Genomic DNA, 6,000 nt, shown 5'->3' with positions numbered 1-6,000 from the left:
AGTAGTTTTCCTCCTTTTCTCTACCCTGACTGTTTATAGCATAATCCTAGAAAATACCCAGCAGCCTGTTGAGGACCTTGGAGTCATCCAAAATGTTCTCTAGACCAACTTTATTACTTCCTAAAGGAACCAACAAAAATCTTTCATAAACAGAGGCATATCCTCACTAAATGAGTTAATTGGATACATGAAAAGAGGGCATTAAGTAAAACAACCTTATGGGGGGCCAGTTAGCACTGACTAGCTCTTATAAGTATTCTGGTCCATTTGGCAATTATATTTCTTAATACATTGATATTCTGGGAGACTCGTATTTACCCAAAAGAACCTCCAGGAGAGGAGTGGGAGCTAGAGAAGAGGGAGGAAGGTCACTTAATAATGTACTCATACTATTAAGTTATGGTGGTATGTCTATACATGATCAATATCCCACGAGAACTCTGCCCCATCCCCCAGCCAGGGGGTAGGGGCTAACAAATAGATGTTAGAAATCTCCTTTACTAATAATAACTGACATGTTTATTCATCCCTTTATTCAACAAGCATTCATGAAGCACATACTGTGAGCCCAGATTCTGTGCTAGCAGTTGGGGATAGAAAGATGTATAATTGGAAATCTGTTGCCCTAAAAACTACATTTCCCGGGAGCCCACTGACTTCCTGTAGACAAGAGATATTATGCAGTGGGGTTGCTAGTCTCAGCTTCTTTGCTTCCTGTTGCGACCATGGTGGTGGTAAACTGGGTTTTTGAACAAGGAGATTAGTCATGAGCATGTGGTTTTATTTTGTATCCCTTTTATTCCTTTATTTCTAATGATCATTAACAAATATCTTAAAATCAAATATCTTAAAATAAAATCAATTAAATTTTATTATACTTTTATATGAATGAGAAAAAATAATGTTATATATGGGATCAGCAGGGGTTCACTTAAATCCTTGGTTTCAGCCATTTATGGTAGATCTTAGAATGAATCCCCTGAAGGTATGGAGGCCCTACTGTATTTGACTGGATCTTGGTGAGATTGCTGTGCATCTAAAGTCTGGTCTCTGGCTCTGTCTGTTTGGGAGTCCAGTTTTGCCATTTCACTAATGGTTGATCCACCTCATATACCCCATATCCCCTCTTGAACTCTGCTCTCTGAACAGGCAGAATAAGTGTAGGCCCTCTTTGACTTGATAGGACTTCAAATACATAAAGGCAATTATCATGTCTGCACTAAGTCTTCTCTTCTCAAGATTAAACATTCCAAATTCCTTCAACCTATCTTCATATGGCCCAAACCACAGGACTTTGACTGTCCTGGTTGCTTTCCTCTGGCTTACTCTCTAGCTTACTAATGTCCTTCCCAAGAATGGCACCTGGAATTGAATCCAATACCACACCTGTGATTTAAACAACCACTTCTTTATTTTGCTTCTGTTTTATATTGTTTAAGATTATAGTTACTTCATGTAAATTCTCAGGGAGAGGGGAGGGAAGGAACTCAAAAATTTTTAGAAGAATGTTAAAATTGTTTTTATATGCTAATCAGAGGGAAAAGAAAATATTTAAAAATAAAAAAGGTTAGATTTATTTTTTGGCTTCCATATTGCACTGTTGACTAACATTGAATTTATAGCTTACTAAAACTCAAAGGGCTTTTTCATATAAGCTTCAGTCTAGACAGGACTCCCTCTCTTGTGTGACAATGACTTTTTAAACCCAAGTATAAGAATTTATACTTCTCTAGATTATATTTCATCTTTTCCATTCAGCTAGATGTAGCTTTTTTGAAATCTGTCCCATCATCTGAAAATTTTGAAATATAGATCATGAATGAATGAATGAATAAAAAAATCACTATGCTATGCTTGGGGGACACAAACATGAAAGCTAATAGTTATTTTCTTTCTAATAAGGAGAAACTGGACATTGTTTTGATTGAAAGGCTCCCTGACTCCATCTTGGTGATTCATTGAGAATAGTCTTTGGTCTTACTGAACTTCATCTCTCAACACTGTCTTTCAAAGCTGTTCATATAATATTGTTGATGTTGTTATTATATAAATTGTTTTCTTAGTTCTGTTCACTCATGGAATCAGTTCATATGTCTACCCAGGTTTCTCTGAAACCATCCCCTTCATCATTTCTAATAGCATAATGTGGTATTCTACCACAGCTATATACCATAATTTGTTCAGCTATTCCCCATTTGATGGGCATGCCCTCAGTTTCCATTTCTTTGCCACCGCAAAAAGATAGCTCCATATTTAGAAAAAAATTCTCCCAAAGCCAGCATTGACTTTGTCCTTCTCTTCCCCTCCCATGTAAACATACAGTTCATAGCAAGGAAGTATAATTGTTTTTTAAGAGAGGGTAATTGCAATTCAAAGTCACATTGTTTGTTACTTTCCCTAAAGATTCTAGCCACAATTTATAGTCTCATTCACCCCATCAGTTAGGTTTTACAGGTAAATTAGACCAAGGATGAGGAAACCTAAAATGAGGGAGCTGGGGAATTGATACACAAACTGAGGTACTTATCTTTCCTTCTGGAAGATGGGTCCCAGCACAGTACCTGGCACATAGTAGGCATTTAATATTTATTGACCAACTGACTAATTGCTGTCCCCCATTCCAGTTACCCATATCCCAAGATTTGCTTTCCAAATAAAACCTTCCAGACCTCTCTTCCAACTGGTGTTATAGAATTGCATCTCACACAGCTTATTTTTATACTGCCTTTTGCAAATATATCAGAGAGACCTGAAAGCAGAAAGTTAGGGGCTCAACTCATCCTTCTAGGGTATGACATGGTCTTGGAAGTGTTCCTCCTCAGATTATCTAGTAGCCATAGGTCCTTTATCCTTTGAGAGGTCATACAAAGGGCTTAGCAATTCTTTTTATTTTCCATGGTGAAGTGCCCAAATAGAATATGGAGAGGAAAAAAAGAGACTTTAAGAGAAAGAAGGAAGAGGAGAGAGAGAGACAGAGAGAGACAGAGACAGAGAGAGATAGAGAGACAGAGAGACAGAGAGAGATAGAGAGAGACACACACAGAGACAGAGACAGAGAAACAGAGAGACAGAGAGAGAGACAGAGAGAGACAGAGAGACAGACAGAGAGAGAGAGAGAGAGAGAGAGAGAGAGAGAGATGGGTAGAAAAAGGACACCCTCCATTGCTACCAAGAAGACTAAGTAAAGGCTATAACAGAAATAATGGTACAAAAAGCATGTCTGATTTTTCTGAAAATGTTCTCTTGGTACCACTTCTGTCCCAATCAGTTGCTGTCATTTTGGGAAACCAAAAGGCTTTCACAAAAATGTCATTCTGATCAGTGATACTAGAAAGAAGAAGCCTTTACTTGGCACATTTAAACTCATTACCCTCTAAAATAGGTGTTTTGGATGTTATTGTACCCATTACAAAGAGAAGGAAACTGAGGCTGTTTAAATTATTTTTCTAAAGTCATACAACTATGAAATGTTAGAAGTAAAGATTCAAAACCAGATCTTGTGCTAAACTCTTGAATTCTTATCTGCTATTCAATGCTGCTTCCCTCTCCAAAGAATGAAGTAGTTGATCTTCAGATGAAAAATACTTTCTAATTGTAAGTCTGTTCTCTATTGTTATTGTTACTCTGCTCTCATTTGAATAAGCATTTGTTAGATCCCTACTGTGTGCAAAGGTGTTCTTTTTAGTCAATTAACTTATTTATTTTAACTTAATTTTTTTAATCATTTAAAAAAGTTTTCCATGGTTACATGACTCATATTTTCTCCCTCTTCTCATACCTCCCCCCTCAAGAGTTGACAAACAATTTTACTGGTTTATACATATGTATATATTTTTTTCACTTGATCCCATTTCCATATTATTCTTTTTTTAAAAAGAGTAATCCTTTAAAACCAAAACCCTGAATCACATATCCATATAAACAAGGGATAAATCACGTTTTCTTCTGTAGTTCTACTCCCACAGTTCTTTCTCCAGATGTAGATAGCATTCTTTCTCATAAGTCCCTCAGAGTTGTCCTAGATCATTGCATTGCTATTAGTAGCAAAGTCAGTTACCTTTGATTGTCCCACAATGTTACAGTTACTGTGTATGATGTTCTCCTGGTTCTGCTTGTTTCACTCCATATCAGTTTATGTAGGACTTTCCAGTTCTTATCCATCAATTCATCATTCTTTATAGCACAATAGTATTCCATCATCATCAGATACCACAATTTGTTCAGCCCTCATTTTCCAGCTAGAAATATTTTGTCCAAACAGGTCCTTGCCCATTTTTTGTTTTTGTTTTTCAATTTGTTGGAATATAAACCCAGTAGTCATATTGCTGGATCAAAGGGCATGCATGCTCCTTTGGGCATGATTCCAAATTGTCCTCCAGAATGGCTGGATCAATTCACAACTCCACCAACAATGCATTAGTGTTCCAACTTTGCCACATCCCCTCCAACATTTATTATTTTCCTTTACTGTCATATTGGCCACTCTAAAGCAGGAGTTCTTAACCATTTTTCTGTGTCATGGACTCCTTTGGTAGTATAATGAAAGCTAAGGATCTGCAGAATATTTTTAAATGCATCCCACTATATAGAATTAAAAATGAAATCAATTATATTGAAATAGTTACTAAAATATTTTTAAAAGACAAACACAAATTCATGGACCACGGGTAAAGAAACCCTGGTGTAGAGTATGTAGTAAATTTTGGATAAGACAAAGATTAAATAAGGAAGAGTTCTACCCTTGAGTTTATACCTCATTGGGAATAAGGAACTCACATGCACACACAAAAAAACTATAACATATATATCTGTCAACCTGGAAAAACACAAAACCACTAAAACAGTTACAAAGAAAAAGTCTTTAATCAGGATGAGGGAGACAGAGTTTGTATGGCCACCACAAAGAGTCATAAACATACACCAAACAGAGCCAAGTTCTGGGACTCTGGGAACAATGTCTTCAGGAAAATGCACCATGAATGGGAATGTCCATCCTGGAAATTTCCTCATGGGATTTTCCAATGAACTAAAGAACTTGGAGTCTTATATACACTTTGGGGTATAAAGGAAAAGAAGAACAGCCGGTTGGCTTCCATGAAGACTAGAGAAAGAGGAGTCTAGCCAGGGGACTAGACTACCTGGGGGAGACCTAGATACAATGAGAGAAATTTCCAAGACATAAGGGTACTTAAGATTTTAGTATCTCCATCACTCCTATTCAGGATGCTTCATAGTTTATTATTCAGTCTGAAAGTTCCCTGAAGGCAAGTTCCTAAGGTACAAAAGTAAATTGGGGGTTCCATAACAGAAAATAAGGTTGTAATACCCAATCATGAGAAAAGCAAAATACTATACTATAGAGAATGAGAGGGAAAAAGACATGGAAACTCATTTGTGACTACCCAGATCAGTCAAAGTTTCAAAAAGGATACAGAATCTGAATTGGACCTTGAAGGACTTCAATCAGTTCTGAAGTCTGAGAGGAAGAGTATTATAGTAGGCATACTGTGGTTTCCAGACTTGTTTCTAAGATTCTCTGTTTCTGTCATCCTATATAAATCACTCCCACTGTCCTAGTTAAATGTCTAAGATTATAAATTCAGGAAAAGGTGCCCACATGTTTCTTTAGATAGGAGTTCTTTATGCCAAGGAAACAAAATATTTGTCCCCTATCCTTGGAGGATTTCAGATAGATAGGAATGATAGTAAGTGTTCACTACATGAACAAAGCCTTACAGGTTGTATAGGGGCAATCTGTCACACCATTTTGCAGTGAAATTCTATTAACTCCTTAGTAAATGCTGGGTTCAGTGATCTGTAAGGATCCTTTTATCTCTGAAGTTCTATAACTCTGGACTAAGTGTGAACATATTTGATCCTTAATAGACATGGTAGGGATAAGCAAAAAACAAAGAATCAGCATTTCTATACCAGGAGAATATAATTAGCTGGACAATAGAGTTGGATTTTGTGGAGGGCTTTTTCTAAATCTATCAAACA

Source organism: Monodelphis domestica, chromosome 4, assembly GCF_027887165.1.
Source record: "Monodelphis domestica isolate mMonDom1 chromosome 4, mMonDom1.pri, whole genome shotgun sequence".
NCBI classification, from domain to species: Eukaryota; Metazoa; Chordata; class Mammalia; order Didelphimorphia; family Didelphidae; genus Monodelphis; species Monodelphis domestica.
This window is presented reverse-complemented; position numbering follows the sequence as displayed.